Below are 26,913 nucleotides of genomic sequence, written 5' to 3' on the forward strand. Positions count from 1 at the left end.
GTACATTGAATGCTGAGTCACATCCCGTCATAAGTTTTCCCTCATCATCATCATCTCTCCTTGACAAAAATAGAATCCATGCCCCGGATCATTCAGAACTACCGACGCCAGCAGGTGAGATGGTGACAAGGCCACTCTTCTCCGAACATCACAACCTCTTCTAATCTATCAATGTCCTCCTTGATATTGTTCATAATGGCATTGTCATCTGCATATTAACTGAAGTCACTTGGCCTAAACATCGATGGACTGCAAGAGGATAAAAACAGGAAGCCACTGCGGTTTCCCTGCCTGTAGGTGGCGCCAAGACGATGACTTGCCGCAGCCGAGCCATAAAATAACTTTATTGTCAGGTCAAACGCATCCGCCCAGAGATCTAAGATCTGAAATGTCACTTAATCTTAAGTGCCTGCTGAAAAGTCAACTGATTCATCAGCAAAAGGCGAAGTACGTTTTTATTAATGCAATTTATTAATATAAAGCGAAATGTAATTCGTAGTCATGAGGATTTACTCTAACGAGGAATCAATGGCGGTATGCATCGTCAGGTTTAGACCATATTAATCACATACCAGGAATACATTTAAAGGGACTGTCCATTTTGGGGATCTTCTTTCCATATGGAAATAATAAATGAGGGATCTCTCCTACAAAGAAAGACCCTGGGAATAGAGTACATGGACACTTATTGAGTTCAATAGCCACCATCTAAAATGCCAAAAAGTTCACAACAACAGCTGTTAAATGGAAGCCCCCCCCCCTTCCTTTATCTCTCTCTCCACCACCAAGCAGATACTCACCAAGAGACATCAGGCATTGCCAACCTGCGGCTCTCCAGCTGTTGTAAAACTACAACTCCCATCATGCCCTGCTGTAGGCTGATAGCTGTAGGTAGTATGGGCATGGTAGGAGTTGTAGTTTTGCAACAGCTGGAGAGCCTCAGGTTGGCCATCGCTGCCATACAAATTAGACAGAAGTATGGTCAAACAACCTTAGAACAATCATCTGGTGACCCTACACATCAGACAGAAATAGGGTGAGGGTCGAAACAAGCTTTGAATGATCGTTTGTTGACCCTACACAGTAGACAGAAGTAGGTTGATGTTAGAACAACCTTCGACTGATCATCTGGTGACCCCACACATCAGACAGAAGTGGGTTGATGGTCGAAAAACCTTAGAATGATCATCTGGTGACACTACACATTAGACCGAAGTAGGTTGCTGTTACAACAACCTTCGATTGATTGTCTGGTGACCCCACACGTCAGACAGAAGTAGGTTGATTGTCAAACAACCTTTGAATGATCATTTGGTGACATTACACATTAAACCGAAGTAGGATGCTGTTAGAACAACCTTCAACTGATCATCTGGTGACCCCACACATCAGACAGAAGTAGGTTGATGGTCAAACAGCCTTTGAATGATCATCTGGTGACACTACACATCAGACAGAAATAGGTTGCTGTTAGAAGAACCTTCGATTGATTATCTGGTGACACTACACATTAGACAGAAGTAGGTTGATGTTAGAACAACCTTCAAGTGATCGTCTGGTGACCCCACACATCAGACAGAAGTAGGTTGATGGTCGAACAACCTTTGAATGATCATCTGGTGACCCTACACATTAGACAGAAGTAGGTTGATGTTAGAACAACCTTCGACTGATCATCTGGTGACCCCACACATCAGACAGAAGTGGGTTGATGGTCGAAAAACCTTAGAATGATCATCTGGTGACACTACACATTAGACCGAAGTAGGTTGCTGTTACAACAACCTTCGATTGATTGTCTGGTGACCCCACACGTCAGACAGAAGTAGGTTGATTGTCAAACAACCTTTGAATGATCATTTGGTGACATTACACATTAAACCGAAGTAGGATGCTGTTAGAACAACCTTCAACTGATCATCTGGTGACCCCACACATCAGACAGAAGTAGGTTGATGGTCAAACAGCCTTTGAATGATCATCTGGTGACACTACACATCAGACAGAAATAGGTTGCTGTTAGAAGAACCTTCGATTGATTATCTGGTGACACTACACATTAGACAGAAGTAGGTTGATGTTAGAACAACCTTCAAGTGATCGTCTGGTGACCCCACACATCAGACAGAAGTAGGTTGATGGTCGAACAACCTTTGAATGATCATCTGGTGACCCTACACATTAGACAGAAGTAGGTTGATGTTAGAACAACCTTCGAATGATTATTTGGTAACACTACACATTAAACCGAAGTAGGTTGCTGTTTGAAAAACATTCGATTGATCGTCTGGTGACACTACACATCAGACAGACGTAGGTTGATGGTTGAAAAACTTTTGAACGATCATCTGGTGACCTTACACATTAGACCAACGTAGGTCGATGTTAGAACAACCTTTGACAGATCGTCTGGTGACCCTACATATTAGACAGAAGTAATTTAATGGTTGAACACCATTCGAAAAATTGTCTGGTGACCTTACACATTAGACAGAAGTAGATTAATTGTCGATGAACTGTTCAATGAATGATCACTTGGTGACCGATTGTTGTGCTGACGTAGCTATACTAATTTTAACCCATATTGGACATTACTGCTTGGCCTTTTCAATGACACGTAAGATTAAGAATATTTCTGTGAACGTTCATTCATCGACTATCGGACAAAACACAGACAGACTTTTTTTTCTAGACAACACTGGCTTGTCATCATTCATTAATAAATTTCACCTGATGTACAACCATTTTTGAATCAATCGATCTACACATGGGCTGATGGAAGTCTGATCACTGGGACCTTCAAAAAATCTCTAGAACTTGAGCTCATACAGACCATGTATCCAGTAGTCAAGGAGTTGATCGAAATGGAAAATTTCAACCAGAACAATCATTCATTGAGTGAAATTTGGCCTTGTTTAAAATGTTTGTCCAACAGTGGCTAGAGCCTATGAACTCCATGTCTTGAAAAGTGCATTCCCAGAATGTTCCCAGATGAATGGTTCCTCCATTGCACATTTTGAATGACTGTTGACTGTTTTCTGTCAGAAAAACCTTGGCAGAAATCCGAGGCTGACCCTTGGATTTTGATTCTCAGTTGTATGAGCCATGGATTTGCTTCTCAGATTTAGCCCTGTCTACGCCAAAATATGCGCAGGAAAAACTCCATGTCGACCTACCATAACAATATGGACTAGAATGTGTATGGCTGGATCAGTGAAATGATAATTTACGAGATTATGGTTCGGTCAATGTGTATATCGAATGTCATCCTAACTATTTAGAGTAATGGTTCAACTGTCCAATTAAGTAGATTAGAGTGCAAGCTCCTTGATGCACCTTATCACTAATCTTCTACACCAGAGATCAGCAACCTTCGGCACTCAAGCTGCTGTGAAACTACAACTCCCAGCATGCAAACATGCTCAGCTATTTGCATAACTCCCATATAAGTGAATGGAGCAATCTGGGAGTTGTAGTTTCAGAAGCTCTGGAGTGCCGGAGGTTGCTGATCCCTGTTCTACACTATATCCGTATTACCAGGAACTTTACTACTCAGCATCTTATTACTATAAAATACAAGCCTAAGCAGCCATGTAAACTACAGGATATTAGCCCAGTGTGAACCTTCTCTCTAGCGGTATATTCTACACCCCCCTACCCCCATGTAAAATCACATACTTCCCCGCTCGCTGCCTGTATACAATGGGTGTGTGTAGTCTTAATAAGAATACATCTGTAGCTTTCTCTCTCTCTTTCCCTCGCTCCCTCACACACAGATCCACACGCACAATGTGACATCACTCAGTACAAAGGGTGGAGTGAGTGAGACCACATTGAAATCAGTTCTGTCTGTAGGGGAAGGGAATTTCTTTGCAGACAACAGCAGCAGCAGCAGGAGGATCTATCAGCTCAGCCACATCCACCCCAGCTGGCATAAAATACAGAGGAGCACGTCAATCTACCCAAAGAGGAACAGATCTTCACATCATCTCGTAAAGTACAGAGAGCACTTAGTCCTGGTCTTGGCTGGAGAAGTTATCACCAACCTGACATACCATAACATCACTTTATCGGCTTGACAAAAAGGAGACGGTAGGACTGATCGACTTTTTTGGGTTATTGGAAGAGATTTAAGCAAGGGTTACTATGAGGAAATCAGGGAAAGGGGTGGCAGCATGAAAGGGGTGTGTTGGGAGTGGCGCAGAGACAGTTTCGGCACAAACCAGCTGTGTCGTTTCTGCTCCACATCTTAAAAATTGTCATCTTTGGTCATGTCCTTCAAGAAAATGGACAGATCTGTTCACTAGAACTTTTAGTGATGGAGCTAGGTGTGTGGATTCAGTTAGTCAACTTTGTCTTGGAGACGCCTCCTATGAAAGACTTGACAAGCCTTGGAAATCTGGGGCTGGTCCACCCCGGGTGTGGATGACTGGAACGGAGAGTGAAATGAACTCTTGTGATATCTCATAGAGGTGCCTTGAGATGAGGGAACTTTTGAAGGCATCTGGTAGACTTTCTAGGTCAATGATTACGGGAAAGAGGTTGATGTTCCTTACGGTCAACTTCATCATTTCCATTGGGTCTGTCACCCACATATTGATCACATTTCTATAGAGTGTTAGGTTGATTTATTGATGAAGTTTCCATGAATTGCCATTGAGCCTGACGCAGATATATCGATGACGTTTGGTTTAGTCTAATGCTGATATATACATGATGTTGAATCCACTGGGGTCTGATACAATAGGAAGTATTTTGGGATGTTAGCGAATTGCCTCTCACATGCTCCCACCCATTTCCTCTCGGCCTTAATATTGGTTTCCCGCTACATAGTTAAGTGTCATGAGAAATGGATGCACAAGTCACATTCGGAAGTTTGGGCGTGGGATAGGGAGAGACGGCACAGAGCAGGCTGACAAACCCACTTCCTATAAGCAGAGAACATGCACTACAATGGACTCTCTGCTGTATTGCTGCTCGCTCGCTCGCTCTCATCTAGCAGAGTCACGCTCGTACACAAGAGACTGATCATTCCATACAACGTCAGATACATAACCCGGGCAACATAGTGGATGTAAAATGCGTTACTCATAAATATTAGACAGGGTAATGGCACGCAGCCTGCATGATCCAGCTGTAAAATATGCACAAGATACAACACAGTTAAAGGGGACGCGTCCACATACCTGAGCAGTGAGTTATGAAGACCTTATCTGGTGCAGAAACAACCATGGGACCAGGACTAACAGCTCCTGGGTAGTGGTAGAACCAGTCAGGTGTTTATGGTGGCTATGGGACTACAAGTACCATGTCTACTGATTCCAGTCGAAAGGGTTAAAATTCCCAACACATTAGGGCTGACCTGACAATTAGTGGGGGCACTGATTTAGGAAGCTGAACCCAAACCAGTTCTGTCACTGGGAAAATTGGTATTTCCTCTTTGCTTGCATGACAGCACCTCGGAAAGGGGACATCCACACAGGCCATCACGTGAGGCTGGGGACGGCTGACAGTAGCGCTATTGTCCATCTCATGAGTATGTACAGGCTGGGCTACACAACAGTGCCAGAGATGCCGGCATGGCCATGGGAGGGGCAACCCAAGGCAATGGAAGCATGTATCTGTGCCACCATCACATTGTCACATATAGTTGGACCATGCTACTGGGAGCAACAGGGCCAACCAAAGTGCCACCATAAACATTGCCAGCCAAAGTGCCCCCATAAACAATGTCAGCCAGAATTCCCCCAAAAACAGGGCCAACCAAAGTGCCACCATAAACATTGCCAGCCAAAGTGCCCCCATAAACATTGCCAGACAAAGTGCCCCCCTAAACAGTGCCAGCCAGAGTGGCCCATAAACAGTGCTAGCCACAGTGCCTTTATTAACAGTGCCAACATCAGTACTTGCCATAGTGTCCCCATAAACAGTACTAGTCCCAGTGCCTTCAATAACAGAGCCAGCCTCAGTACCTTGCCCAAAAGTACCATGGTGGCCCCATAAACAGCACCGGCCAGAGTGCCCCATCAACTGCGCCAGTCAGTGTACCTTCATTAACCATGCCAGTCTCAGTACATTCCCTAACAGATCCACAGTGTCACCATAAACAGTGCCAGCCTCAGTACCTCCCCTAACAGTGCCATAGTGCCCACATATATAGTGCTAGCCACAGTGCCTTCAATACTAGTGCCTCCATTAATGGTGCCAAACTGCCCCAATAAACAGTGTCAGACCCAGTACCACCACTAACAGTGCCAAAGTGTCCCAAAATAAATGTAAGGCGATAAAACATCAATCCTCCCCTATAAACACTGCCAGACACAATGCCCGACTAACAATGCCATAGTGCCCCCCGACACAGTGTCCTTTCAGGACCCACCTGTAACGTCAGTGCCATCTCCACCCCATATAGTCTTCAGGTTAATACAATGTATTGCTCTCTGTTATCAGCCAGTCCCGTCTGGGAAGAGGCTGACTGTAGCATTCTTCATTGGGAGGAAGGACAGGAACCCGGGTGTAAGGTTCTAGGTCCCCCCATGTGGGTTTTGCAGATTTCTCTATGATATGACATTTCCATACCGTCGGTGTAAAGGTCCCGGGAGGGTACAGGGGCTGAGGTCCTGCCGCTACACGTGTCTTCTGCTTCTATTGTAGCATCTGTTTCCTCTGAACCACTGTTATACTGAAGACGCTCTAGAAGAGCGGGAACTCATAACGGTTCACAAGGCACTATTGGGGTCCTTCATCTAATTGGTGCAAAGAAGAACCGGCTTAGTTCCGCACAGCAACCAATCAGATTTCACCTTTCATTTTCCAAAGGAGCTGTCAAAAATGAAAGGTGGAATCTGATAGGTTGCTATGGGCGACTAAGCCGGTTCTACTTTACACCAGGTTGATAAATGAACCCATGTATGTCCATGTCCTCACTTATAGAGGCTGTCCATTTCATACCATTCCCTTTTTACGAGAAGGGTCCCCAAAGATCATCTGATTACAGTGGACCCTTAAAATCACATGTAATCTATGGAGGAACCCATCAGCAACTGTTCAATCTCCCTGCAGCGCCACCACAGGAGAAATGAAGCATTACAATGTGTCTATTGACTTCAAGACATGGCAGGTCCTCCAGGAACTGAAGTGCACTCATCACAAGTTATGGGGTCTCAGTCCCTATACCCGGTCTTATCTGTGTAAAGAGAACTTGGTGTGACCATGAGCTGTCACACGGTCTATGGGGCCCATGCAGGGGCCACAGCATCCTGAGTAAGGGGGTGACTTAACCCTGGTTGTGGTGGGCAACCTACCTCATGATTCTCATGCCCACTGCTAGGGCAAAAGTCAAAAAGGCAAACACAGAATTACAGCAGTGCATCCTGTGTGACAGAATTACGGCAGTGTATTTTGTGTGACAGAATTACGGCAGTGTATTTTCTGTGACAGAATTACGGCAGTGTATTTTCTGTGACAGTATTACAGCAGTGTATTTTGTGTGATAGTCTTACAGCAGTATATTTTGTGTGACAGAATTACGGCAGTGTATTTTCTGTGAGAGTATTACAGCAGTGTATCTTGTGTGATAGTATTACGGCAGTGTATTTTGTGTGACAGAATTACAGCTGTGTATTTTGTGTGACAGAATTACACCCGTGTATTTTGTGTGACAGTATTACAACAGTGTATTTTGTGTGACAGAATTACGGCAGTGTATTTTGTATGACAGAATTACTGCCGTGTATTTTCTGTGACAGTATTACAGCAGTATATTTTGTGTGATAGTATTACAGCAGTATATTTTGTGTGACAGTGTATTTTGTGTGACAGTATTACAGCAGTATATTTTGTGTGATAGTATTACAGCAGTATATTTTGTGTGACAGTAGTACAGCAGTGTATTTTGTATGATAGAATTACTGCCGTGTATTTTTTGTGACAGTATTACAGCAGTATATTTTGTGTCTTATTATTACAGCAGTATATTTTGTGTGACAGAATTACAGCTGTGTATTTTGTGTGACAGTGTATTTTGTGTGACAGTATTACAGCAGTATATTTTGTGTGACAGTATTACAGCAGTATATATTGTATGATAGAATTACTGCCGTGTATTTTCTGTGACAGTATTACAGCAGTATATTTTGTGTCTTATTATTACAGGAGTATATTTTGTGTGACAGAATTACAGCAGTATATTTTGTATGACAGTATTACAGCAGTGTATATTGTATGACAGAATTACTGCCGTGTATTTTCTGTGACAGTATTACAGCAGTATATTTGGTGTCTTATTATTACAGCAGTATATTTTGTGTGACAGAATTACAGCAGTGTATTTTGAGTGACAGAATTACAGCAGTGTATTTTGTGTGACAGAATTACAGCAGTGTATTTTGTGTGACTGAATTACGGCAGTGTATTTTGTGTGACAGAATTACAGCCATGTATTTTGTGTGACAGTATTACAGTAGTATATTTTGTGTGACAGAATTACAGCAGTATATTTTGTATGACAGTATTACAGCAGTGTATTTTGTATGACAGAATTACTGCTGTGTATTTTCTGTGACTGTATTACAGCAGTATATTTAGTGTCTTATTATTACAGCAGTATATTTTGTGTGACAGAATTACGGCAGTGCATTTTGTGTGACAGAATTACAGCAGTGTATTTTGTCATATAATTACGGCAGTGCATTTTCTGTGACAGTATTACAGCAGTATATTTTGTGTGATAGCATTACAGCAGTATATTTTGTGTCACAGAATTACGGCAGTGTATTTTGTCATATAATTACGGCAGTGCATTTTCTGTGATAGCATTACAGCAGTATATTTAGTGTCACAGAATTACGGCAGTGTATTTTGTATGACAGTATTACAGCAGTGTATTTTGTATGACAGAATTACTGCTGTGTATTTTCTGTGACAGTATTACAGCAGTATATTTAGTGTCTTATTATTACAGCAGTATATTTTGTGTGACAGAATTACGGCAGTGCATTTTGTGTGACAGAATTACAGCAGTGTATTTTGTCATATAATTACGGCAGTGCATTTTCTGTGACAGTATTACAGCAGTATATTTTGTGTGATAGCATTACAGCAGTATATTTTGTGTCACAGAATTACGGCAGTGTATTTTGTCATATAATTACGGCAGTGCATTTTCTGTGATAGCATTACAGCAGTATATTTAGTGTCACAGAATTACGGCAGTGTATTTTGTATGACAGTATTACAGCAGTGTATTTTGTATGACAGAATTACTGCTGTGTATTTTCTGTGACAGTATTACAGCAGTATATTTAGTGTCTTATTATTACAGCAGTATATTTTGTGTGACAGAATTACGGCAGTGCATTTTGTGTGACAGAATTACAGCAGTGTATTTTGTCATATAATTAAGGCAGGGCATTTTCTGTGACAGTATTACAGCAGTATATTTTGTGTGATAGTATTACAGCAGTATATTTTGTGTGATAGTATTACAGCAGTATATTTTGTGTCACAGAATTACGGCAGTGCATTTTGTCATATAATTACGGCAGGGCATTTTCTGTGACAGTATTACAGCAGTATATTTTGTGTGACAGTATTACAGCAGTATATTTTCTGTGACAGTATTACAGCAGTATATTTTGTGTGATAGTATTACAGCAGTATATTTTGTGTGACAGTATTACAGCAGTATATTTTCTGTGACAGTATTACAGCAGTATATTTTGTGTGATAGCATTACAGCAGTATATTTTGTGTGACAGTATTACAGCAGTATATTTTCTGTGACAGTATTACAGCAGTATATTTTGTGTGATAGTATTACAGCAGTATATTTTGTGTCACAGAATTACGGCAGTGCATTTTGTGTTTGTGCTTTCTGTGACATTACAGCTGTATTCTCTACACACATCTCTGCCCATTCTGTGTTAAAAACGACCATTCTGTGAAACAAAGTGAAAGTTTGTGCCACAGAACTGACAAGAGCCACCTCTGCTCCTTACAGAATAATATCGCCTGCAGAAGAAGCTCAAAATTAAAAGCTCGGACTCCATCCCGGGCTGCACGCAGCGTCCCGCTGGACTGGTAGCGCGCGGCGAGGAGATTTCCGTACACTGGTGACATGAATGGGAGATTCCATTTGAATTGATTTGCCCAGATTGATGTCACAAGTCCGCTCTCCTTCGGGGACCCTAAAATTTTGATGAGCGTGACAGACGCTCCTTGTGTCCCTGGGGCAGCTGCAGCTGGGCCGGTGCTGAAAGCGTTAAATGAGGCACTGGATGAATTAAAGGCATACAGCTCCTAGCAGTAGAGAGTACAGCGGCAGGAAGCCAGACTGGTTGTCCCACTGTGAGGCATGGGAATTTAGGATTTCAGCACAGGAAGAAGAAAGTTATTGGGGGGGAGGGGGGTGGTCGGACATGGCCTATTTTGAGCTGCCATGTTTAATTAGAATTATAGACCTCCTCTTTAAAGCTTAGCTTCATTCAAAGTGTAAAAATGGAGCTATCCCTCTCGCAGGCCCTGTTTGGTGGGGTCTTCTCCATGCAGCTGACCCTCTGTTGTTTGTGGCATGAAGGGACAGGACCTCCATGGAGCAGGCAACCACAGAGACAGCTACATTGTGAGGACCCCAGCAAACAGCTCCTCGTATCTCAGCTTCCTGGCCCCCTGTGTGTGTGATATGAGGGAAGCGGGTTATCGGGGCTTGCTGAAGTCAGGCCTGAATTTTTAGGCTCTGGGTGGAGTTACCCTTTAAATCAGACCCTTGAGACTGTCACTTGGAGAGAAACTAAACTTTTTTTTAATTTTTTTACGGATGTTAAAAATAAATGTAAGTCATTTCTCTAAAATTAAGTGAGTTGGTGCCTGCGTATTTAACCCTTAGTGGTTTCATTACTTGTGCCTTGGCAAAGGCGGGTCTTCCGTCAGCACAGAGTATTTAAGGGGATAAGGCGAGGACAAGGAAGGCATGATGGTGTGAGTCGGAGAATGAATGCAAGAGGAAAGCACGGAATGGTGGGTGGGAAAGGCTGAGTCCCACCCCCAGCAGCACAAAGTATTTCAGGACAGCTATGAGCTTGTGTAGTCCAGTGACTCACGGGGATTGGGCTGGATGTGAGAAGGGCAGTGTCGTGACATGTGAAATGTGGAAAAGTGCATAGGTCATACAGCAGCGCAGAGTATTTCAGGAGAGCCAAGTGCTGATGTTAGTAAGGACCGTGCTACATGTGGCAGGGACAACGTCACGATGTGGGGAGGGGAATGGAGACAATTGTGACTGGGAAGTACATAGTGTAAAACATCAGCAGCACAGAGTATTTCAGAGCTGCCTATCATAAGAATGATGATGAACCGGACAGCATTGACTACACATGTGGAGTACTCCCCTCAGTACTCCATCCCCCTGATCTGTGCAGTGACGTCGTGGGGGGGGGGGGAGGACGCCGCACGGAGGAGATCTACGTTCACAATTGTTTTTTAATAATCTGTTATTTTCCGACTGCAAGAAATACATTAACGTGGAAAGCGAAGAAAAATGAATTATCCTGAGGAAAAAATAAAGTTCTGATGTGTGCGGGGGCGTCTGAACGCAGATTGCGGAGGGGGGGGGGGGTGCCTGTTTACGTAGCTACAGTAGATATCTGCTCATTACTGGGTAGTGGAAAGTTCTGCAACTTTTCTACTGTACTTAATTCTGTGCTTGCTGTCAGTGAATGGATACATCCATGGCTCCATCCTGATGCTGAAAAACCTTCCCGATCATGTCCCTCGACCTGTGACAGCTGGATCTGGATATGAGCATGACTGGTTTTGAGTCAACAGCAAAATGGGTTCCATTCACTGACAGCAAGCAAAGATCTTGACTATAAAGCTGTGGACACTGTTCGTAAATAACAGATGTAGCAGTGTTACCAGTCTCGACCCACCGCGAAATTGTCAGCTTTGGATAAGCCATTTTGGTTAGCGGGGTTCCTCAAGCGATCAGCGGTCACCTGGAGGAGGAGCTAGCAGTGTGCACTTCCTCTACAGCGCCACCACAGGAGACGTCAAGCATTACATGTTGCCTATTGAAACCAATGGCAAGTGGGCTCCTTCAAACCAGACAGCCACTTTAACCCTTTCAAGATCGTTCTAAATCGACCGAGTCATGCCAACGAAAGATCAAAAACCAACCGCGTAGGACTAAGATCCGTCAAGTGCCGTAGGGCGTGACTTTGCCGACTTGGTGTCCGATTCCCAATCCGTTACGCCGCGTGAAAACATTTAGACTTAGTGACCTCGGTTCCATTTCCGGACAGAGTCGGCAAGGTGACGAATGAGGTGGGGCAGATCTACCCGTCTTTTACTCAACATGAGATGAAAATGGCCGATGAGGGACTGAACTGAGTCTAGACGAGTTTTACATAAAAAAGGAAGCGAGGGTCAGATGTGAGAGTCACGGAACAGATTTGACTTCCTTTATAAAAATGACTGTCAGCCCCACGCTCCACGACTGAAAAGTGTTTCCCCAGAAGGAAGTGGTGCAGTGTTAACCCCTTCCGTACCACAGCAACTGATCTGTGAAGCTTGAAATATTAATATTTTAAAACACCAGTGCAACCTGTAACAATCAGATGAGGGGACCGCTATGGGGTCCACCAAGGCCCCCAGTCTATAAAAAATGCCTACTTTTATCTATCTGATAGTTACTGCTTCTACGGTACAATAAAAGGGGTTGTCACTGCTATCTGGGGTGGAGGACTACATCAGAGATAAGAGAATATGGATATTTGGGGACTGCCATGGGCACGGACATAGGGGCCCCACCAGGAGAAAGAGGCAGATTTTATATTTGCTGCTGCTTAGTAAATGCCTATGTGCAAATAAGAATGGACTTTATATTCCACTCATGTGTAAAGACACCGGGCAAGTCTCCACCAATATATACTACTAATGAACCTTTTCACCTGTCTTCACAGCACAGCACAGTGCCTTCAGACTTTAGTTAGTAGAGTGAATGCCGTTTTGGATGTGCCTAGAGTATGAGATATGCCGTCGGCTAAGAACAAAACAAATCAGAAACAGGATATACCTACAAGCAAAAACATTGCTGATTCAGTCAAAAGCAAAACTGACAGTTTGAGAAAAAGTACAGATAGATAGTGTAGTAGATGTCACCTGCAGTCCTATGTAACACCACAGATAACACAGGGATAACTCTCTGTACAGATAATGTAGTAGATGTCACCTGCAGTCCTATGTAACACCACAGATAACACAGGGATAACTCTCTGTACAGATAATGTAGTAGATGTCACCTGCAGTCCTATGTAACACCACAGATAACACAGGGATAACTCTCTAAGTACAGATAATGTAGTAGATGTCACCTGCCCTCCTATGTAACACCACAGATAACACAGGGATCACTCTCTGAGTACAGATAATGTACTATATGTCACCTGCAGTCCTATGTAACATCACAGATAACACAGGGATAACTCTGTGTACAGATAATGTAGTAGATGTCACCTGCAGTCCTATGTAACACCACAGATAACACAGGGATAACTCTCTGAGTACAGATAATGGAGTAGATGTCACCTGCGGTCCTATGCAACACCAGAGATAACACAGAGATAACTCTCTGAGTAGAGATAATGTAGTAGATGTCATCTGCAGTCCTATGTAATGCTACAGACAAAAGTGATAACTTATCTGTGGCGTTACATAGAACTGCAAATTATATATTTAAGTTAATAAAATATATCACCTGCAGTCCTGCGTAACACCACAGATAAGTTATCACAAAGAGTTATCACAGTGTTATCTGTAGTGTTACATAGGACTGCAGGTGACATCTACTACATTATCTGTACTCAGAGAGTTATCACTGGGTTATCCGTGGTGTTACATAGGACTGCAGGTGACATCTACTACATTATCTGTACTCAGAGAGTTATCACTGTTAACTTTGGTGTTACATAGGACTGCAGGTTGGTGAAGTTCTATGGAGCTAAAAGCATTCATATTATTGACAGACTAAACAGACTAGTGTGTACCTGTAGTAGCGTAACAGTTAAGAAAATAAAATTACTGAAAATACTTTATTATTATAAATATAATCCTATTAGTTATAATGGCTAGTATTGTCTGGGGAGCAATCATTAGGGGAAACAAAATGTCCGCCATCCCATTAGTTCACACAAAACCTGTCACACAGGAGGACAAGTTACTTCACAACACTGAGGTGAAGAGCTGCCTCATCCTCCCCTCTGCTCTGCTTGTCAGGGATTATGGTCCTAAATACAGCTGTTAAGATCTTCAACTGAATCTCTGTGGGAATGGAGTCCATGAGGAGACATAAAGTACAGACAGGACAGACTGTGGTAATGGAGACTGCATACAAGAGCTGCTGCTCATTACCACACCTCACCTCCTCTCTGTACTTCATGTATCTGACAGGACCTCATATATGCTGGATGCGACCATTACCTCCAACCCCTCGTGGACATTCCTTCTGACACCTGGCACCATGTTATACTCTACCTCAGACTCTGACAGAACCTCGTATACGACCATTACCTCCAACCCCTCATGGACGTTCCTTCTGACACCCGGCACCATGTTATACTCTCCCTCAGACTCTGACAGGACCTCGTATAGGACCATTACCTCCAACCCCTCGTGGACGTTCCTTCTGACACCATGTTATACTCTCCCTCAGACTCTGACAGAACCTCGTATAGGACCATTACCTCTGACTCCTCGTGGACGTTCCTTCTGACACCTGGCATCATGTTATACTCTCCCTCAGACTCTGACAGGACCTCGTATAGGACCATTACCTCTGACCCCTCGTGGACGTTCCTTCTGACACCCGGCACCATGTTATACTCTCCCTCAGACTCTGACAGGACCTCGTATATGACCATTACCTCTGACCCCTCGTGGACGTTCCTTCTGACACCTGGCACCATGTTATACTCTCCCTCAGACTCTGACAGGACCTCGTATGCGACCATTACCTCTGACCCCTCGTGGACGTTCCTTCTGACACCTGGCACCATGTTATACTCTCCCTCAGACTCTGACAGGACCTCGTATGCGACCATTACCTCTGACCCCTCGTGGACGTTCTTCCTGACACATGGCACCATTTTATACTCATATTTTCCTTCCTCTGGCTCGTCTGACCTTCCTCAGATACTCCTCAGGGACAACCTCCATGCCCCCTATGCGTTATTAGAGCCCTCATGTTCCCATTATACAGTACCCGACCCCTGGTGGACCTCTTGTCTGGTCACACTCGTCATGAAAGGGCCACTAAACCCTGAGACAGGTAACATGAAGCATAACCTGCTGTGGAGAGCTTGTCTGCAGGCTTTCTTCATGGCCACCTTCCAGCTGCTGCAGAGAGCAGTCACAAGGACATCCTGCAGTCAGGGAAGGTGCTCCATCCTCTCCATGTTGGGCAGGAAACGGAACCTCCCAGGTTCCCATACATTCTAGGCTTTACCCTGGAGACTAAACCTCCCAGGAGCCCCTACATTCTAGGCTTTGCCGTGCATAGAAGTGGAGAAGGACCTGTGTGATGTCATCATGTAGGCGGGGCTCCTGGGCTGTGTGCATGTGACAGGTTAGTGGTTTCCCTCCATGGAGAAAATAAAGCACAATTGGTGTAAAGGAAAATTGACTTAGTTGCCCCTAGCAACCAATCAGATTACACCTTTCATTTTTCACAGCTCCTTTGGAAAATGAAAGGTGGAATCTGATTGGTTGCTATGGGCAACTAAGTCAGTTCTACTTTACACCAGTATTGATATATTTCCCACAAGTTGTCAGATACTAGGAGCTGTAGTTCTTTCCTTCTCACTCCCTGTAATTTCCAATGACAGCCTATAATAACATCCTAGGAATGCTGGGAGTTGTAGTTCTGGCTTATATCCCGCTCCATGTAATAACTATAGATGCCCCATGACAACAGTCTGGCGTACTTACCAACATCTCAGTAAAATCCGGACATATAAGCCCTGCCCCGGGAACGCCACGTATCTGCCTGAAACACCCACTTATGGGCGGTGTTTCTGTTAGCCCCGCCCATTATTTGCTGGTACTGTCTCTGAAAATCAGGGACAGTTGGCAACTATCGTCTGGACATGCTGGAAGTTGTAGTTCTCTCCTTTTATATCCCTCTACATGTCATGTTTAATAACCTGGACATGCTGGGAGTTGTAGTTCTCTCCGCTTATACCTTTCTACATGTAATGTTTAACAGTCTGGACATGTAGGGAGTTATAGTCCTCTCCTCCTACCTCTTCCCTGTAATGTCCTCAGAAATGCTATAAAAAAAAACTACCTGAAAATGCTGGGAGTTGTAGTACTCTCATCTTAAAATTCCTCCCTGTAATGTCCTCTGATGTCCCATAATGACCTGTACATGCTGGGAGTTGTAGTCCCCTCTTTATATCTTCTCCCTGTAATATTTTCTGATACCACATAACAGTCTGGACATGCTGGGAGTTGTAGTACTCTCTTCTTATACCCCTCTCCCTACAATGTCCACTGTTGTCCCATAATAGCCTTAGGGTAAGTTCAATCTGCATCAGTTTTTTTTATGTTTTTCAACGTGGTTTAGGCGTACTCCGTATGCCTTCCGTTTCTATATTTCCGGTTTTCCGTTCCGTTCAAAGATAGAACATGTCCTATTATTGTCCGCATAACGGACAAGGATAGGACTGTTCTATCAGGGGCCAGCTGTTCCATTCCGCAAAAAACGGAATTCACACGGACTTCATCCGTATTTTTAGCGGATCCGTTTTTTTGGGACCGCAACATACTGAAAAAGCCATACGGTCGTGTGCAAGAGGCCTTATGGTGCAGCTTCAGCCCATTTCCAATGGAAATTGTGGACATGGATTCCAAGCAGAATCCGCACAAGAATGGACAGGACACTTCTTTTCTCCATGGTGCGGATTTTAAAACCAGAAGCGGAACAAAGCACTGTATGGTTTATCATGAGGATTCCCCGCTGGAATCAATGGAAAGAGGATTTGTGGAGACAAAATCTGCGCCCAAAATACTTAGTGTGAACCTAGCCTTATACGCTTGAGGAGTAATAATGGCTGCTAAGCTACTTTCACACTTACGGCAGAGTGATCCGGCGAGCAGATCCGGCAATCTGCATGCAAACGGACAGCATTTGTAGACGGATCCGGATGCAGATCCGTCTTACAAATGCATTGCAAGAACGGATCTGTCTCTCCGCAAGTCCGTTATATATTTTTTGCACATTTCTGCATGCGCGGACCGGAAGGACGGATCCGGCATTGCGGTATTTTTAATGCCGGATCCGGCACTAATGCATTTCAATGTAAATTAATGCCGGATCCGGCATTCCGGTAACTGATCCAGAGTTTTGGACAGAGATAATACTGCAGCATGCTGTGGTATTTCCTCCGTCCAACACGCCATTCAGTGACCCGAACTGAAGACGTCCTGATGCATCCTGAACAGATTTCTCTCCATTCAGAATGCATGGGGATGAAACTGATCAGTTATTTTCCGGTATAGAGCCCCTAGGACGGAACTCAGTGCCGGAAAAGAAAAACGCTAGTGTGAAAGTAGTCTTAGAGAGTCAGATCTGATAGATTTCTGACAGATGGGGAAGGTTTCCATCTGAACAGACATACAAACCCGTTGGGTTATATTTGTATATATTGGAGTGGAGCAGGTTATTTTGGAAGATTTAGTTTTCTGCCATCTATTACAGCTCCACGTGGTGGTAAACCAGCTTCCCCAGCATCCTGAAAGGCAAATCTTCCTATTGTGACACTATTTAGGTGTGGGGAGTGGGATTTATCTTGGTAGATTTAGTTTTCTGCCATCTATTACAGCTCCACGTGGTGGTAACCCAGCTTCCCCAGCATCCTGAAAGGCAAATCTTCCTATTGTGACACTATTTAGGTGTGGGGAGTGGGATTTATCTTGGTAGATTTATTATTCTGCCATCTATTACAGCTCCACGTGGTGGTAACCCAGCTTCCCCAGCATCCTGAAAGGCAAATCTTCCTATTGTGACACTATTTAGGTTTGGGGAGTGGGATTTATCTTGGTAGATTTAGTATTCTGCCATCTATTACAGCTCCACATGGTGGTAACCTAGTTTACCCAGCATCCTGAAAGGCAAATCTGCCTAGCTGTGACACTATTTAGGTGTGGGGAGTGGGATTTACCTTGGTAGATTTAGTATTATGTAGTCCATTACAGCTCCACATGGTGGTAACCCAGCTTTCTCATAAACCTAAAAGGCAAATCTGCCTAGCTGTGACACTATTTAGGTGTGGGGAGTGGTATTTATCTTGGTTTAGTAGTCTGTAGTTTATTACAGCTCCACATGGTGTAACCAATTCAATTTTGTACTATTACTAACTAGGAAATATCTTTCAACAAAATGGCAATTTTCAATGTGTGTGACAAAAGTTGTCCAAACTAGCCCCAGCACCCTCCTCCTATACTTCCTGCCTTATATGCAGCAGCATAAGAGAGGGAAGGGTAGAAGACATGGCTGCAGCCTGAGAGAACAATACACTGCTTTGCTTTTGTACTTTTTACACATTTGTGTTTATAGATAGATAGGGGAAATCAACCTCAATAGGTCTCATGCACACGACCATATGTATCTTGCGGTCTGCAAATTGTGGATCCGCAAAATTCGAATACCGTCTGTGTTGCATTTGTATTTTTTGTCGACCCATTGACATTCGCATTTTGTAGCCATGTTTAGGACACGTTTTTTTTTTGGGCCCATTGACTTTAATGGGTCCGTGGTCCCTAGTCTTTTTGCAGAATGGACATATGGATGCTGAAAGCACCATGTGCTTTCCACATCCATATGTCTCTTCCACAAAAAGATAGACAATGGATCACACAGACCCATTCAAGTCAACGGGCTAGCAAAAAAATGTCAACAGCACATGGACCGGATCTAAATTTTGTGGATCTGCAATTTGCAGACATCAAAATGGACATGGTCGTGTGCATGAGGCCTTACTTTTCAGGGTTTCCTCCAGCCCATCCACCTCTATGCTATCCTCAGATATATCCCACTCAGATACTACATTACCCCCAGCCATTGATCCCTCAGGTACATTGCCACTAACAACCCGAGTCTCTGCCCCAGCAGTAGAGCTCTGCTTGGTCACCCCATTACCTGGATTCATGGACACAAGTCCATTGTCCTCCTCTGTACGTCCTGGGAGTTGTAGTGCTGGTATCTGAGGTCCAAGCTCCTCTTCAAGGACAGCAACAGATTTATGCGGCTGCTGTTGCACACTTTCCTGTTCATAAATTTCAACTTTTTGAAATAAAAACTTGATAGCTTGCAGCACAGGTCTTGTCGCCCGCTCAGTCTCCACAGGAAAGACAATGGACTCCAGTTCAGCATCAGAAAATCCAGACTATAGTTAGTAAATTGCTTCTGATTTCTACAGGACTTGGCAAGTAGTCCCATCCTGTCCAGGACAGCGTCCATCTGCTTCACCAGGTAACCAAATTCCATGCTGACCGAATGTAGCTTATGGTTGTAGACGCTTGCACATGCCTGGTTTGCAGTCTTCAACTTGGTCACGTTCACGTGGTCCAAGTCCATTTGCAGCATCTGTTTGTGTCCCTTCAGCTCTTACGTGTCCTCTTCTAGCTGCGGTTCAGGTGCACAGGTCTCTTTCGTTTGGTGTCTAGTCTTGGGCAGTTTCTCAGGCTATTGGAACTCAGCTGTCTTGGAGACTCCATGAGACGTCTTTGCAGATATCTCTTGTGCGACATCCATAGATCTTTCAGCATTTTTGCTGCTGCCACCTCTAGACTGAGACCTGGTGTGACCTAAGCCTGCCATGCTGCTCACCACCTCACACTGCTACAGGTTCTCCTGTAATGTCAGCCTCTCCAGAGATGTCCTCCACGGCCTGTGTGCTGGAGGAGTGAGCTGCACACCTGATGCACGTGCTGCACCCTGTCTCACCTCCTGTGCACCCTGCAGGATAGGACACCTTTTGGAAGTCACTGCTCTGCTCACTGTATGCCTTGGTAGACTACTTCACATCAACATTTTTAGGTGAACATACTGCTGCTTTATAATTTGCTTTTGAGATATAGACTATTCCTCAAACCTTCATACTTGCACTGGTTTTACTTCCATTGATCACTTCAGAATTTACATCCACAGTGGAAAGAGCCTGGAGGTTTCTTCCCACAGAAGGCCTGGAAGCCTGGGCCTTGCTGAGAGATCTTCTCCACCCAGGGTGGCCACATCCTGAGCTTTCTCCAGACATCAGAAGAGCTACAAACACAACCTCACAGCTAGGATGCAGTATTATAGTAGTTATATTCTTGTACATAGGATGCAGTATTATAGCAGTTATATTCTTGTACATAGGAGCAGTATTATAGTAGTTATATTCTTGTACATCGGAGGCAGTATTATAGTAGTTATATTCTTGTACATAGGAGGCAATATTATAGTAGTTATATTCTTGTACATAGGAGCAGTATTATAGTAGTTATACTCTTGTACATAGGAGCAGTATTATAGCAGTTATATTCTTGTACATAGGAGGCAGTATTATAGTAGTTATATTCTTGTACATAGGAGCAGTATTATAGTAGTTATATTCTTGTACATAAGAGCAGTATTATAGTAGTTATATTCTTGTACATAGGAGCAGTATTATAGTAGTTATATTCTTGTACATAGGAGGCAGTATTATAGTAGTTATATTCTTGTACATAGGAAGCAGTATTATAGTAGTTATATTCTTGTACATAGGAGGCAGTATTATAGTAGTTATATTCTTGTACATAGGAGCAGTGTTAGTAGTATATTAGTGTAATAGGAGCAGTAGTAGTAGTTGTATTCTTGTACATAGGAGCAGTATTATAGTAGTTATATTCTTGTACATAGGAGGCAGTATTATAGTAGTTAATTCTTGTACATAGGAGCAGTATTATAGTAGTTATATTCTTGTACATAGGAGCAGTATTATAGTAGTTTTATTCTTGTACATAGGAGGCAGTATTATAGTAGTTATATTCTTGTACATAGGAGCAGTATTATAGTAGTTATATTCTTGTACATAGGAGGCAGTATTATAGTAGTTATATTCTTGTACATAGGAGCAGTATTATAGTAGTTATATTCTTGTACATAGGAGGCAGTATTATAGTAGTTATATTCTTGTACATAGGAGCAGTATTATAGTAGTTATATTCTTGTACATAGGAGGCAGTATTATAGTAGTTATATTCTTGTACATAGGAGCAGTATTATAGTAGTTATATTCTTGTACATAGGAGGCAGTATTATAGTAGTTATATTCTTGTACATAGGAGGCAGTATTATAGTAGTTATATTCTTGTACATAGGAGCAGTATTATAGTAGTTATATTCTTGTACATAGGAGCAGTATTATAGTAGTTATATTCTTGTACATAGGAGCAGTATTATAGTAGTTATATTCTTGTACATAGGAGCAGTATTATAGTATTATATTCTTGTACATAGAGCAGTATTATAGTAGTTGTATTCTTGTACATAGGAGGCAGTAGTATAGTAGTTATATTCTTGTACATAGGAGCAGTATTATAGTAGTTGTATTCTTGTACATAGGAGGCAGTATTATAGTAGTTATATTCTTGTACATAGGAGGCAGTATTATAGTAGTTATATTTCTTGTACATAGGAGGCAGTATTATAGTAGTTATATTCTTGTAGCATAGGAGGCAGTATTATAGTAGTTATATTCTTGTACATAAGAGCAGTATTATAGTAGTTATATTCTTGTACATAGGAGCAGTAGTATAGTAGTTATATTCTTGTACATAGGAGCAGTATTATAGTAGTTATATTCTTGTACATAGGAGGCAGTATTATAGTAGTTATATTCTTGTACATAGGAGCAGTATTATAGTAAGTTATATTCTTGAACATAGGAGGCAGTATTATAGTAGTTATATTCTTGTACATAGGAACAGTAATATAGTAGTTATATTCTTGTACATAGGAGCAGTATTATAGTAGTTATATTCTTCTACATAGGAGCAGTATTATAGTAGTTATATTCTTGTACATAGGAGCAGTATTATAGTAGTTATATTCTTGTACATAGGAGGCAGTATTATAGTAGTTATATTCTTGTACATAGGAGCAGTATTATAGTAGTTATATTCTTGTACATAGGAGCAGTATTATAGTAGTTATATTCTTGTACATAGGAGCAGTATTATAGTAGTTATATTCTTGTACATAGGAGCAGTATTATAGTAGTTATATTCTTGTACATAGGAGCAGTATTATAGTAGTTATATTCTTGTACATAGGAGGCAGTATTATAGTAGTTATATTCTTGTACATAGGAGCAGTATTATAGTAGTTATATTCTTGTACATAGGAGGCAGTATTATAGTAGTTATATTCTTGTACATAGGAGCAGTATTATAGTAGTTATATTCTTGTACATAGGAGGCAGTATTATAGTAGTTATATTCTTGTACATAGGAGTAGTATTATAGTAGTTATATTCTTTACATAAGGCAGTATTATAGTAGTTATTCTTGTACATAGGAGGTAATATTATTAGTAGTTAATTCTTGTACATAGGAGGCAGTATTATAGTAGTTATATTCTTGTACATAGGAGCAGTATTATAGTAGTTATATTCTGGTACATAGGAGCAGTATTAGTATTAGTTATATTCTTGTACATAGGAGCAGTATTATAGTAGTTATATTCTTGTACATAGGAGGCAGTATTATAGTAGTTATATTCTTGTACATAGGAGCAGTATTATAGTAGTTATAATTCTTGTACATAGGAGGCGTATTATAGTAGTTATATTCTTGTACATAGGAGCAGTATTATAGTAGTTTATATTCTTGTACATAGGAGGCAGGTATTATAGTAGTTATATTCTTGTACATAGGAGCAGTATTATTAGTAGTTATATTCCTTGTACATAGGAGCAGTATTATAGTAGTATATCGTAAGTTATATTCTTGTACATAGGAGCAGTATTATAGTAGTTATATTCTTGTACATAGGAGGCAGTATTATAGTAGTTATATTCTTGTACATAGGAGCAGTATTATAGTAGTTATATTCTTGTACATAGAGCAGTATATAGTAGTTATATCTTGTACATAGGAGTCAGTATTATAGTAGTTATATTCTTGTACATAGGAGCAGTATTATAGTAGTTATATTCTTGTACATAGGAAGCAGTATTATAGTAGTTATATTCTGTACATAGGAGTAGTATTAAGAGTTATATTCTTGTACATAGGAGCAGTATTATAGTAGTTATTCTTGTACATAGGATGCAGTATTATAGTAGTTATATTCTTGTACATAGGAGCAGTAGTATAGTAGTTATATTCTTGTACATAGGAGCAGTATTATAGTAGTTATATTCTTGTACATAGGAGGCAGTATTATAGTAGTTATATTCTGTACATAGGAGGCAGTATTATAGTAGTTATATTCTTGTACATAGGAGCAGTATTATAGTAGTTATATTCTGTACATAGGAAGCAGTATTATAGTAGTTATATTCTTGTACATAGAAGCAGTATTATAGTAGTTATATTCTTGTACATAGGAGTAGTATTATAGTAGTTATATTCTTGTACATAGGAGGCAGTATTATAGTAGTTATATTCTTGTACATAGGAGCTGTATTATAGTAGTTTATATTCTTGGTACATAGGAGGCGTATTATAGAAGTTATATTCTTGTATATAGGAGCAGTATTATAGTAGTTATATTCTAGTACATAGGAGGCAGTATTATAGTAGTTATATTCTGTACATAGGAGGCAGATATTATAGAGTTATAGTCTTGTACATAGGAGCAGTATTATAGAAGTTATATCTTGTATATAGGAGCAGTATTATAGTAGTTATATTCCTGTACATAGGAGGCAGTATTATAGTAGTTATATTCTTGTACATAGGAGGCAGTATTATAGTAGTTATATTCTTGTACATAGGAGGCAGTATTATAGAAGTTATATTCTTGTATATAGGAGCAGTATTATAGTAGTTATATTCTTGTACATAGGAGGCAGTATTATAGTAGTTATATTCCTGTACATAGGAGCAGTATTATAGTAGTTATATTCTTGTACATAGAAGCAGTATTATAGTAGTTATATTCTTGTACATAGGAGGCAGTATTATAGTAGTTATATTCTTGTACATAGGGGCAGTATTATAGTAGTTATATTCTTGTACATAGGAGCAGTATTATAGTAGGTATATTCTTGTACATAGGAGCAGTATTATAGTAGTTATATTCTTGTACATAGAAGTCAGTATCATAGTAGTTATATTCTTGTACATAGGAGCAGTATTATAGTAGTTATATTCTTGTACATAGGCAGTATTATAGTAGTTATATTCTTGTACATAGGAGGCAGTATTATAGTAGTTATATTCTTGTATATAGGAGCAGTATTATAGTAGTTATATTCTTGTACATAGGCGGTATTAAAATAGTAAAAAACAATGTAATGTGAAGTAGAAATATTAATATGGTTTTATAACCTTCAGCAGCCACAAGTCACATTTAGGTTGGGTCTGTGGATTGATTGGGGTTGGAGATTTTAAACCAAGGGTCAGTCGTCTGTAATCTCCATGCAGTGATCTGTGTGGAATAGAGACATCTCAGAACGCATTGACAGAGTGGCATGGCTCCATCTCTGTACCACTTTAGGATGGGGCTTTGCATTGAGAAGCTTAGAGGCTCAGCCCTTCAGTGCTATGCCTTGTGTCAGCCCATCTGTTGGCAGGAGTCAGCTGACTCATGTTCTGCAGATTTCTGTTTTGACCTGAATACTTTGGGACTCGGTGGGACTGAAGAGGAGGAGGAGGAGATGGGAGGGGAGATGCTTTCAGATCGCTGTAAAATCTCTATCACCAGATAGAAAATGACTTGCAGGAAACCTAACTGCACGTCCCTGAATGAGGATCCCATTCACAAAATAAAGGGAGGAAATATACAGAGAAAGTGGGATCTCGACGCACACTGCGGGAATGAAATGACAGTCAGTTTTTATGACAAGTGCTTTCACTGACATAAATTTACCTAATTACTATCGGGTCCTTCTCATTGGCCACTATATTGCCCTGATTACAACTTGCAGGGTAAAATGTATGATCACAGCTTCTAGCATCCGGGCCCTTCCTGTTTCTAATGATCCAGCGCTCTACGAATGTGTCACGTGACCCCTCTCGTTTTTGCAGAAGCCTAAGGTTATATTCACATCTAGATAGATTATGATCTAGATAGTTATGTCATGCCTTTGACGGGGGCGGAGCTGTGACAACCTAAAGAATGTAATGCTTTTATATGAGACCCCTTCGTCTTAGGCACCATAAAATTATGGTGCCCACCTAAATCTTATGCCATATATTGGAATGTCATCCTTTATTGAAGACCCTCCAAAGAACGGCAGTCCATTCAGAACTTTTTTAAACTGTGTATTTTTTATTGTAACCCCCTCTGACAACAGAATCTTTCAATGTTATATTTTATCGGAGCCTTTCTGTACTTTGACAGGCGTCCAACCCTTACATACCCAGCAGTTCAAGGTCCCGGGGAACATGGAGATAAAAGGACTATTGTTCGCTCCAAGCCAAGTGCTCCCCCTCTCCATTACTCCTTTTGTTTGCTCCCCACAGTATTTTTGCATAAAGCCATCAGCAGTCCGGACATTCCATTCTGTTTAAAGGGGGTTATGGGGGCAGGGCTGGGGATGAAGTCCATGGGAGCAAAGCCGGTTCACAGGCTGAAAATGAGAATGCTGTGTGGAGCAGGTTAAAAGGACAAGAAGAAAGTAAAAGCAGACGGATATTTGGAAAAAACTGGCGAGGGACTTCGGAAATTGCGTCTTGGAGAGTTGGATCACTGAATACCAATGACGCCTGGGATTCCCCGGAACTTCTTCACCAGTGGGTTGGGGAGTAAAATAACGCTAAATAAAGAACGAAGGAAAAGATGACAGACACTTGGAGGATCTTGAGAAGTCTTCTTATGGCCTTACACATACATGGACTCATGTCCCGTCAGTAAAACTGTTTTCAAAAATGGTAAACATGACTAAAAAAGAACAAAGGAAGTGATGGTCACCGATCCCCTGACACTCCCGTTCCAGCACTTTCTGGGTCCCTACTAGTCTCGGCTTCCTGGTCCCTCTTAATACACAGAAAATGACTTCTCAAGCAATCACTGGCCAAGGTGGGTCACGAGTGACTAGTCATTTCGAGAGGGACCAGAAAGTAGAGACCAGTGGGGACCTGGAAAGTGTTGGAACAGATAGTGGATCAGTGAGATGAAGATGATTTTTTGGGGTGCTTTATATCATTTTGATCCTTCTACTGGCCAGACAGCTTCTTTAACCTGTCTACTGTTTCCACTAAGGCCTCATGCACACGACCGTTGTTCTGGTCTGCACCCGAGCCGCAGTTTTTGCGCCTCGGGTGCGGACCTATTCACTTGAATGGGACCGCAAAAGATGCGGACAGCACTCCGTTGCTCCGTTCCATGGCCCCGCAAAAAAATAAATAACATGTCCCATTCTTGTCCATTTTGCGGACAAGAATAGGCATTTCTACAATGGGCAAATTGCGGAAGGCACAAGGGTGGCTTCTGTGTTTTGCGGATCTGCAATTTGTGGACCACAAAAAACGGAACGGTCGTGTGCATGAGGCCTAAACGTCATTTTTTGGCGTTCGGTATTTATCTTATAACACTGAAAAATGTCTTACAATTCTTTCCCAAAATTTTATTTAAAAAATTTAAGTTTTCTCCTGGACCTGTGTTAGCTACATGGCACTAAGCAGCACCAGCAATCAGATCAGCCATGATTGATTTTCATGGAA

General features: G+C 41.8%; 1 protein-coding gene across 1 annotated transcript in view; it reads left to right on the top strand.

Moving 5' to 3' along the window:
- The first annotated feature begins 3,807 nt into the window (after positions 1-3,807).
- The window catches only part of PEA15 (proliferation and apoptosis adaptor protein 15), a 51,090-nt gene continuing 27,984 nt past the window's right edge, over positions 3,808-26,913 (top strand). Inside the window, exon 1 of the mRNA XM_044272060.1 lies at positions 3,808-4,092. The gene's annotated coding sequence lies outside the window, so the exon portion shown is untranslated. The remainder of the gene's footprint in view (positions 4,093-26,913) is intronic.

The sequence above is a fragment of the Bufo gargarizans genome, chromosome 11 (assembly GCF_014858855.1).
Source record: "Bufo gargarizans isolate SCDJY-AF-19 chromosome 11, ASM1485885v1, whole genome shotgun sequence".
In the NCBI taxonomy this organism is placed as follows: domain Eukaryota; kingdom Metazoa; phylum Chordata; class Amphibia; order Anura; family Bufonidae; genus Bufo; species Bufo gargarizans.